Here is an 11,895-nt window from a genome sequence, read left to right as displayed (position 1 = left end):
CATCGATGTGTTAAGTCCGTAGATAGAAGCCGAAGCCCTTTACCATTGTGCGCTCTGGTTGTCGTTGAAGATAAGGATTCACAAGTCGATCCAATCTTTTAAAGAAGAGCCTTCGGATAGAGAGATTCTTTTAAAGCTTTCGACATCGTCAATTATTCTGACTCAGTACTCGACACAGCCACGGTACATTTGCTTGCGCGCTTCCCAAGATATGAAAGCGCCTGCCAGTCCAAGCTTCTTTGTACCTTTTAAGTACCGTAAGATGCGCTTTGACGCCTTCCAGTGCTCGTCGACTAATTCCGCTTTGCCGCAAGAATTCGTGGGATTCCTTATTCAGGAATACCGCTCTGAAACTGTTTAATTTTATTTCCGGTTACATTTTCAGCTAATGCTTTAAATATTTTAACGCAAACAGACCGAACTATTGTAGCTGCGCTTGTAGCGACGGCAAAGCTATTAGAATACTTAAAATGTCTAACTTAGCTTAAGTTTAGTATTTGCCACATTAGTTCTGTCAAATGTTGAATAGCATTTTATCTAGACTTACACCGATATCGATCAACAATTGAATTTTAAGCACTGATAATGGCGTTGTCAGATCGACCATAGACTAGTGTGGCCATATCGAGAAGCCATCGATAGGGAGCTTAAAAGCGTTCTCGTATCGATAGATTTGACAGCTGTCGCGTATTACCGGTTTGCCATCGCTAATCTAAAGGAGTTTCCGGAAAATTCCTTTACCACCTAGCGTCAGCGATTACAGTTGTGCACAAAGAGTGTGAAAATGTGTACTTTAAAATATAAATATATAGTGACGTATTTGCGTGTTCCAAACCGTCCACTTCAATTATTTTAAAATATATAAGCAGTAATGCACTTAAGTGATTTCCACAATGTATCCCATCTGCGCAGCATCCGTTCTTAAAAAGCAATTCTTTGTCAGCGGAACTTAGCCGTTCTTGTAAACATCCTAAAGCCTGACCTAGGCAGATTTGACTGCTCTTTTTGAATCTATTTCTAATCTTAAGAATCCAAAAGCAATGCTCTCCCGAAATACAAATATTGTTAAAATACTGAGGCTTCTACTCAATCCAATTTACATTTGATTTTAAGTCATCAGCTGAGATCTAAAGAATAAAGACGTGAAAACTATTTCTCCGATAATTTTTATTTCTTAGCCTTGTCAACTGACGGGACATTAGTTCAAATCAAAAATATAACAACTATTTTACTATATATATTATCTTCACTCGAAAAATTATTAGTTAAACAAAATATATTCTTAATGCTCATAGAAAATACATCCTTAGGTTTACTACACCTAGAAATATTTTTTTCAATTATAATTAGGGTTTATATTAAATCGTTTATCTACTTAATAGTTCCATCATACTATGTTCTTAATCTATACTATCATTAATTATAATATCATTAATAAAAAATATTAAAATCATGAATGCCTAAAAGGCAAGGGGTCACCGGAGAAATGACTCCAAGGAAGGTGATAATAGGTTGGGCGGGATAAATGCGACCACATCCGTGGCTTCGCTACTCTGACTTTCTCTACTTTCGCCCCAGCATTCTGGTTCTTCAACTTCTTTTCTGCATTTTTTTTATTATTTTGTTTCCCCTTTCGTTAACTTATTCTCTCTTGTCGCAACCTCGCTATATTCTAATCTTTGATATAATTTTTGTGTGGTAGTGATAAGAACTGTGTAAGCAAGACCACATCCCCCGAAAGTGCTGTTTGAATTTCGCTTCTACAAATTTCACACGGCGATATATATACCCGCTACTCCTACAGTAAAGGGGTATACTAGATTCATCGAAAAGTATGTAACAGGCAGAAGGAAGCGTTTCCGACTATATAAAGTATATATATTCTTGATCAGGATCAATAGCCGAGTCGATCTAGCCATGTCTGTACGTCCGTATGGACGTCGAAATCTCAGGGACTATACAAGCTAGAAGGTTTAAATTTATCATACAGATTCTAGAGACAAAGACGCAATGCAAATTTGTTGACCCATGCTGCCACGCTCTAACGAACACAAGCCGCACAAAACTGCAACGCCCACACTTTTGAAACAAGTGATAATATTGTATCACATTTATATTTGTTTTATACATTTCTATCGATTTGCACGATTTTCGCCACGGCCACTCTAATGCTCGAAAATCTCTCAAAACTGCCATACCCACATTTTTGACAAATGGTTGGATATTTTTTCATAATTTTTTAGTCGCTTAAATTTCTATCGATTTGCTAAAACATTTTGCCAAATTTGGCCACGCCCACTCTAACGCCCCAAAGTCGTAAAACCAGTCACACCTACGCTGTAGAAAAATTGTTTGATCTCATTTTATTCCCCAATATCTACCTATATCCCAGAAAAATATCCCAAATGAAATTTTGCGTTCACATTCACACTAGCTGAGTAATGGGTATCTGACAATCGGGGAACTCGACTATAGCATTCTCTCTCGCAATTATTATTATGATTATTATAATTATTATTATTATTGTTATGATTATTATTGTTATTATTATTTTTTTTTTTTTCGCAGGGCACCCACGGCCACACCTCCCGCCCAACCGACCGAGGGGCGCTGCCGTATATCGTACGGCTCGATTCGCAAGAAGATATATACGCGATATAAAAAATAGAATAGGAACGAGGAAATGAATATAATGTGGAATAACTATGTTAACTATTAGTGTTAGTAGGATCTAATTATGTAATAGAAAAGATAAAATCGATTGCTTTAATAGCGGCAGAGAGTCAAGATTACAGATAATAGGATAAAGTCTATTATAGTCAGAACATAAAACTCTGTTAGGGTCATGCAACTCATAATTAGATCTACAATGATTTAAGATAAGGGGAATCTACTTGGAACCGAGAAGTTAAGCCGACTAATCAAGTCGGGACTCTCAACATCCCCACGAATAAGCTTACAAATAAAAACTGTTCCAAGCATAGTTCTACGGTTAGCTAGATATAATATAATATATGGCTTGCATCCCAATTTAGGCGCCGCAAGGCAAAAAGTAAGAAGTTTTTTTGGACCGATTCAATGCGGTCCGAGTGGACTGCTTATTGTGGACTCCAAACAGGTGATCCGTACTCGAGAATCGGACGGACTAACGAAATAAATAAGGTTTTAGTCAAGTAAGGGTCATCAAATTCCTTAGACCACCTTTTTATAAAACCAAGCACACCCCTGGCCTTATTGACAATAGACGAAATATGGTCAGAAAATTTTAGTTTTGGGTGCAGAAGAACACCAAGATCATCAACTCGTGTTATTCTGTCCAGAGAGCATCCACTTAGAGTGTAAGTCGTTCGTATTGGGTTGGCACGACAAAAGGTCATAACTTTACACTTGGAACCATTTAAGTCTAATATGTTATCACGGCACCATATTTGAAAACGGTCTAGGTCGGACCTGCCCTGTACTGGAGACATAATTTAACATCGTCTGCGTACATAAGTACACGCGAATGTTTTATTATTAAGGGGAGGTCGTTAATGAATAAGGTAAAAAGAAGCGGACCAAGATGGCTCCCTTGTGACACCGGATGTGACTCGCAGAATAGAAGATTAAGAATTTTTAAAGAGGACTTGTTGTGTCCTGCCATTCAGATAGCTTGAAATCCAATTTAGAAGATCAACAAGGAAACCTATAAAATCAAGTTTTCTTATTAGAAGGTAATGATTAACAGAGTCAAATGCTTTACTAAAATCAATGTAGATGACATCTGTTTGAAGATTATTTTTGAAACCCTGTATTACGAAAGAAGTTAGCTCCAAGAGGTTAGTGGTTGTAGATCTGCGTTTCATAAAACCGTGTTAACACGGTGGTATGATTGATCTACAAAGGTGCTGCAAATGAGGAGTGATAACATTTTCGAAAAGTTTTGGGATAGCCGACAATTTAGAGATTCCTCTGTAATTGCTTGCATCCTTTTTTGTGAAGAGGAATCACAAAGGACTCCTTCCATATATGAGGGAATTGTGAAGATGCCAAAGATAAGGTAAACAGTAACAGTAGAGGCTTACACAAGGCTTCCGCACAGAATCTGAGCACACAGCCAGGGATTCCATCAGGACCTGGCCAATAGACCGGTTTAACACGCTGAAGATCGTTAAGCAGTGAGCTTTCGTTTATAGTGGGGCAAAATATTAGATTCGACTTAGATACCGCATAAGAGTATGGCTGTTCGGAATGAGGTAAAGTTGAATATGTTGTTTGAAAAAACTTGGCGAATAGATCGGCTATTGCCTGATCCGATGTAACCGTAGTGTCTGGATTTTACATTTCTTAGGTGTGTCAACTCTTTATTAAACCAAGGAGGTTTAGAGATTGACGGATAGTACATCGGAACACAAGAGTCAAAAAATGATTTAATTGCGGTATAAAACATATTAATCGCATCCGCCATTATGTTGCAGGAGTAAAGATCGGACCAGTTAAAGCCAGCTATAAAATTTTTGAGCCTCCGAAAATTTGCCTTGCGAAAACAGGGAATTCGCTTTGTTGACTACCTATGTCGATTGCCACCTCGAAAGTAGGATGATATGGATCTTCAGGTTGAGTAAGAGGTACTACCCTGGACAGAAACACACTTTCAGGACTTGTTACAAAACATAGATCCAAAAGTCGACCAAGAGAATTTTGAATATAATTAACTTGCGACAGCGATAAGTCGAGCAAGCCAATAAAGTCATGTTGTGCTAAAGGGAGAAGGATATTCGATTGTTTCTCTGGGGACCACATTGTGTCAGGTATATTAAAATCACCTAGAACTATCAATTGGTCCCTGTCAGACAGTTTATTCAAGATGGACTGGATAGCGGACAGATGCTTCTGATATTCTGGGAATTCAGAAGATGGCGGAATATAGGATCACGTAATATAAACTGATCTGTCAGAAAAAGACAGCTTTACACATAAGAATTCCGAGTTACGGGAATCGTCCAAAAGGAACTCCTCTGACGCGGGGTAGATCTAACCGCAATTAAGACTCCACCTCCCCGTCTGGAGGGACGGTCAAACCTATATATAGTGTACATACCTGGGAAGACTTCGGAGTTAAGTATCTCCGGCTTTAACCAAGTCTCTGTGAGCACTATAATATGGGATGCAAATGAAAGACTATCACAATACAATTTGATTAATTTGCTACGCAAGCCTCTAACATTTTGATAGGAGATAGTAAGTTTTGTAGTTAGTTTTTTGAAGAGGAAGAAGATGAAGAGGCGGATGGTGAAGTGGTCTGGCCACGTGAGGGAAGTTTAATTCCCACGGGCACCTTTTTCTTATTTTTGATCTTAGCTTCAAACTCTTTTACCACCATACTATCCGGCCAAAAATCACCCGAACATATGGTCGAAAAGAGCTCGTTTGGGACAGTTATCTTGAAAGATGATATGTCCCTAGCGTAAGAGAAATTAAATTTTTCCACTTTTATATTATCGGCTTTTGTTTTGTCTTGTATATAAGACAATACATCCGACGATGTTTGATCAGGGGAAAGCCGAGAAACGAAAATTAGTTTCTTTAGTGGAACCACCGCGAGGGGTTTTGGCCCTGCAGATTGTATTTCTGAAGCGCCAACTTGTGCCGGTAGTCCGGACTCAATGTTCCCTTGTGGTGGTAAACTAATCGAGACAGGTGGAATCATTGGTTGAGAAACCAGTGCAGACCATTCGGAATTTTTAGCAATCACAGGGTGGGGTCCATCCACAGCTGATTGATCCTTTTTAGCTGCCGATCTTAGCAGCATATGTGGATTTGCTGCGATTGACAGCTGATCAGTTGTGGAGTCCTGTTGATCATTTGCCCGTGGTTGCGGGGCCTTAGGCAGCCTACCACCAGCGGCTTTTTTGCGCTTTGGAGATTCATCTAATAGCTTAAGGCCATTAAACTGTGCATTAAGCGCGGAAAGAAGTTCATCGGCTCGACGAAAACTATCTCTAGCTACGCCAAAACTGTTGATCAGTTCTTTCAAGCCACCTTTAGTTTGGCGCATAAACGATTTCATCTCGTTCGCTACCACAAGGCAAGCATCACAACAGTAATTTAGATTTTTACCCTTTGCTAGGTCATCACTTGTACGGCCATTAAAACCAGCGCACTTAGTATGCACCATTCTATCACATAGCCAACAAGTCATTTTTGGCTGCTCAGGTTTTATAACCTGGCAACAATTTTTATAAAAGCAGACAACTTTCAAGCGAGCTGTTAAAAGAACCGCACGAGAGCAGTCTGCACGCTGAGAAATTTAGATTTTGTGTGGGAGAGCGAAAGAGAGAGAGAGAGAGAGTGAGAGCGAAAAGTGCAGTTTATGTGCATGCAAAAAAACAACACCAAACACCACTGCGAACAACGCACAAAAAGGGAGAGTAAACAAAACAAAGAGACGAAAAATGCAAACTACTTTGTATATTTGTTTAAACTACTGCACAAATCACAAAAGAATCACTCGCGAAGCGAACGGATCTTTAATAATTATGTTTAAATATATGATAATTAAAGAAAATTTTTTAAAAACCACGGCTGGTTTAACAAACACAAAATAAAAACCGGGGAGCAAAAAAAACACGACCGTTCGCTTAGAATGCTAATAGACGATTATTATTATTATTATTATTATAAACATTGATACTATTATTATTATGAATATTATTATTATTATGATAATAATTATTATTAATATTATTGGTATTATTAATATTATTAATATTATTATTATCATTATTAATACTATTATTATTATTGTTTTTATTATTATGATTATAATAATAATAATTATTTTTATTATAATTACTATTATAATTATTATTATTATTATTATTATTATTATTATTATTATTATTATTATTATTATTATGATTGCTTTTATTATTATTATTATTATTAATATGATTATTACTGTTATTACTATTATTGATTTGATGATTATTTTTATTATTATTATTATTATTATTATTATAATTATTATTATTTTTATTATTATGATTATTATTGTTCATTTGAGTACTTTATTAGAACTAAGGTAGTAGGTTACAATATGACTGCACGCAGGCAGTTGACAGCATAAGAGATAAAATATAAGAGAGTCCCGCTTCAGTGTGACTTCAAATTAAAGAGTTGATCTTATGCTAAAAGTTTTCCCGTCGTCTTACGATTGCGTTGCTAGATAAATACATTCATAAATTTTACACTCCTTCTCAACGCAATATATGTTGTTCATATATAGCTCAATCTCTACTCAATACAACAATCAATACAATCCCAAAATTTTTATACATCTCTAATGCTTAACTCTACTCAAATTCTTTGTTAATACATCTGATATCCTGTTCTCTGTTGCCACATACTTAATTTCAATTACATTTTTTTATATAATACTCTAACATAATGTTACTTAATGGTAAGTGTCATTTTTTACTAAACATTGTGCAAATTATCATTGAATAGATTTTTAATATATTTATTAGTGTAGGTTTATTAATTATAATAGGGCTTGTGCGGTCTGCACTTAATGAGGCGAATTGTAAGTACGTGGCGATGACCGACGCTTCTAATCTCCCAAAATCGACTGACTTAAGTATAGCAAGAGTTCTTATCTCTAAAGCTTAACAAGGTACAGTTTCTTATAGGTAAAGCTCGATCTATAAATGGGAAAAACCCTTGAGGCTTACGACTATATTTCGTCTGTATGGTGATTGTGTTAACTCCTCCCCTTCTAAGACGAAGGCTGTCCACAGACTTTTTACAATTGGCAAATCTATTTGAAAGCGGATCTTACGGATAACATTGGTTGTGCTTACAGCTTACTCATTGCCACTAAGTTCCAATACTGCCAACTTGGTACTGCGTTAAACCATCGAAGGGAAGGCAGCTCTGCATATCTGGATGATCCGAGAAGTTCGTAAATGCTGTTGATTCTCCATGTCATGGGTTCGCAACAAGGTTCTGGAGATGATCGTAGCGAACTTGAAAAAAATCTTTATTGTAACCGTCGACTTGTTGACGACGATTATGCTGATGTTGGTTGAACTAGTTGACCATCAAAACGTATTTGTTGAACGCACTCTGGATGGCGTCTGATGGCAGATATTATTCAGTTCGTCGTTTCAGTACCCAGGCGCAGAAATAGTTGCCGCATCTTTACGTCTTTAGCAGATAATACGTTGATAGATCTTAATTCCCTCTTCTACTCTTCTCATCTACTTAAGAGGTAGTTACAGTTTTAATACTAAAGTTTTGACAATAATTAAGTATAACAATTATAATTTTATAATAACCAGATTTCACGTTTGTATTTTGCTAACTTGGCGATGGTCACAAAAGGAAAAGAAATAATAAACCTAGCGTAGATTATCTTTATGAACGACCCTCCCTTTTATGAGGACCGTTGTCCCGAGGTCTGCTTCGATTAGTTCTTCCCTATACCGTGGGGTTAGTTTATTTCCCAAGCGATTGTTTTGTTTTACCATGACGGTTTCTCCCACCTCAAAGGTTCTGCCTCGTCTTGTTACATTTTCTCTTCTTAGCTGTTTTTCCTGAGCTTCGTTTACCATTTCTACTATGTCGTTAGCCAATTCGGGAGGAGTTGAATGAATAATGTCGATCGGTCTTCTATTGGTGACTGAGTGCACCGTCTTATTGTATTTTATTGTTGCCTGAAGAATAAGGTTGACTGTATCATTCATTCCACTGTCAAGTTTCAGGCATCGAGCTATTTCTAAAAGCGTGCTGTGAAACCTTTCAACCTGTCCGTTTGAGGTACTATGAAGTGGAGGTGCGTTCGCTATGTCAACATTAAAACGATTTTTCAAAAGTGACTTGATTGACTCGGAATTTATGGACGGTTCATTGTCACAAAATATTGTCTTTGAATGGGGATAAAAGTTCATTAGTTGCATAATTGCAGGTTCTAAATCAGTTATCGTTCGAGAGCCGATTGGTAGCACAATAGCGAATTTGGAAAGTTTTTCAATACATGTCAAAAAGTACTTCCTGTCCGTAGAAAATATATCAATATGCAATGTCTCGCCTACATGTGACGGAATAGGTGTTCTCCCGAAGATTTGCTTTTGCGGATGGCGGTCGTATTTTGCTTTTTGACAAACCAAGCAGTTAGCAACAAAGGTAGCGGCTATTTGTGACATTTTAGGGAAAAAGTAGTATTGAAGAACTTGTTTTTTTTTGTCTAGAAATTGTATTAGATGCCTTGTCTTGCTTCCGAAAATAACAAAAGTTCGAGTTGAGTCTGCGGTGCCCTCATCTATTACAATTTGGTTTGTAAAAAAGTTAACCGGCTTGTCGATAGTTTCGATTGTAAAAGTCAATGAAATTTCGCTATGTATTGTTGCAATGTCTGACCGGGGTTCGTCCTCTAGGACATGAATAGCCTGCCTGGATAGTGCATCGGCAACATTGTTCTCTTTGCCAGGTTTATAGAAAATTCTAGCATTATGTTCGTCTATAAACGCCTTCCATCTCTTGATTTTTGCATTTGGATTCCTATCTGACACGGCGTATGTTAACGGTTGGTGATCTGTAAAAATGTTTAAGTTTTTGACACCATATAGATAGTTCCTAAGAGACTTTAAAGCCCAAACGATGGCCAAAAGTTCTCGTTCATTTGTTGCGAAATTAAGTTCTCTATCATTTAAAGTTCTATACAATAACATTACATTTTCGGAGACAAGAACATTTTTAAGCTTCTCAAAAGCAGAACATTGTTTTTCATCGAAAAAAATTGGTATCTTTTTAGACTGGCTTGCGGAAACTTTTCCGTTTTCACCCTTCAGAATGTCAGTGAGTGGTCTAGCAATAGAGGCGAAGTCCTTAATAAAGCAGCGGTAATAACTTGCTAGCCCTAAAAACGATCGAACACTAAACAGATTAGTAGGTTGATTATATTTCTGAATAGCCTCTACTTTGCTAGGACTGGTTGTGATACCTCCACTTGACACCATAAATCCGAGATACTCGACGCTTTCCTTGAAGAAAAACGATTTCTCTTTAGAAACCCTCATGTTTGCCTCAGACAGTCTGTCTATTACCCAAGCAACGTCGTTTACGTGGTCCTCAATTCCGTTTGAAAATATTATTACGTCATCAACGTAAACATAACATGACTTTCCTATACGGTCCCTAAAAACATCATCAATAGCACGTTGAAAAATACTTGGGACATTTTTCAAGCCAAACGGCAAACGGCAAAACTCGTATTTTCCATTTCCTACTGAAAAGGCAGTTTACTCTCTATCCTTTTCTGCGAGCAGAATTTGGTGAAAGCCCGATTTAAGGTTAAGGGTTGTAAAGAACCTGGCCTTTCCCAAATTTGACAAGATGGATACTCCGTTTGGTATAGGGTACTTGTCGTCGATTGTTTTTAAATTAAGCTTTCTAAAATCTATAACCAACCTTTTCTTAGTATTTCCCTTTTCATCTGTACCTTTTTTATCGACTACCCAAACCGGATTGTTGTAAGGTGACGACGAGGGCCTGATAATTCCGTCCTTTAACAAAGCATTTGTCTCCTTATTCACAAAATCTGATACGCCCATGGGGTACGGATAGAGTTTTGAGTAAATTGGTTGGTCGTCCTCAGTACGTATTGTGGCAACAATGTTGGTATTATACGGCAGTGCTTCTTCCGGTTCCGAAAAGACGGCCAATCGGTTTCGAAGCATTGTATGGAATTTATTAGATATCTGATTTGGAACCACAATACTCTCTATGTTGGTGAAATTTACGCTGTCACATCTCAAAAACTGAATAGATTCCACTTGATTGTTGATATTCAACGTTTTGTTCTTTTTTTTTTTTTTTTTTTTTTTTTTTTCGCACGGGTCCCACGGCCACACCTCCCGCCCAACCGACCGAGGGGCGCTGCCGTGTATCGTACGGCTCGATTCGCGAGAAGATATAGACGCGATATAAAAAATAGAATAGGAACGAGGAAATTAATATAATGTGGAATAACTATGTTAAATATTAGTATTAGTAGGATCTAATTATGTAATAGAAAAGATAAAATCGATTGTTTTAATAGCGGCAGAGAGTCAAGATTACAGATAATAGGATAAAGTCTATTATAGTCAGAACATAAAACTCTGTAAGGGTCATGCAACTCATAATTAGATCCTACAATGATTTAAGATAAGGGGTATATAGTTTCTAGTGAATCTACTTGGAACCGAGAAGTTAAGCCGACTAATCAAGTCGGGACTCTCAACATCCCCACGAATAAGTTTACAAATAAAAACTGTTCCAAGCATAGTTCTACGGTTAGCTAGGGATGGTAAATTAATTAAAAGTAGTCTACTGGAATAAGGGGGTAATATATGGTTTGCATCCCAATTTAGGCGCCGCAAGGCAAAAAGTAAGAAGTTTTTTTGGACCGATTCAATGCGGTCCGAGTGGACTGCGTATTGTGGACTCCAAACAGGTGATCCGTACTCAGAAATAGGACGGACTAACGAAATAAATAAGGTTTTAGTCAAGTAAGGGTCATCAAATTCCTTAGACCACCTTTTTATAAAACCAAGCACACCCCTGGCCTTATTGACAATAGACGAAATATGGTCAGAAAATTTTAGTTTTGGGTCCAGAAGAACACCAAGATCATCAACTCGTGTTATTCTGTCCAGAGAGCACCCACTTAGAGTGTAAGTAGTGCGTATTGGGTTGGCACGACAAAAGGTCATAACTTTACACTTGGAGCCATTTATGGTAAGTTTAATATGTTATCACGGCACCATAATTGAAATCGGTCTAGATCGGATTGTAAGTCCAAATGGCAAGAAGTGTCCTTGTACTGGAGGCATAATTTAACATCGTCTGCGTACATAAGTACACGCGAATGTT

This window comes from Drosophila mauritiana, chromosome 2R (assembly GCF_004382145.1).
Source record: "Drosophila mauritiana strain mau12 chromosome 2R, ASM438214v1, whole genome shotgun sequence".
NCBI classification, from domain to species: domain Eukaryota; kingdom Metazoa; phylum Arthropoda; class Insecta; order Diptera; family Drosophilidae; genus Drosophila; species Drosophila mauritiana.
The sequence above is the reverse complement of the archived record's forward strand: the minus strand, read 5'-3'. Positions refer to the sequence as shown.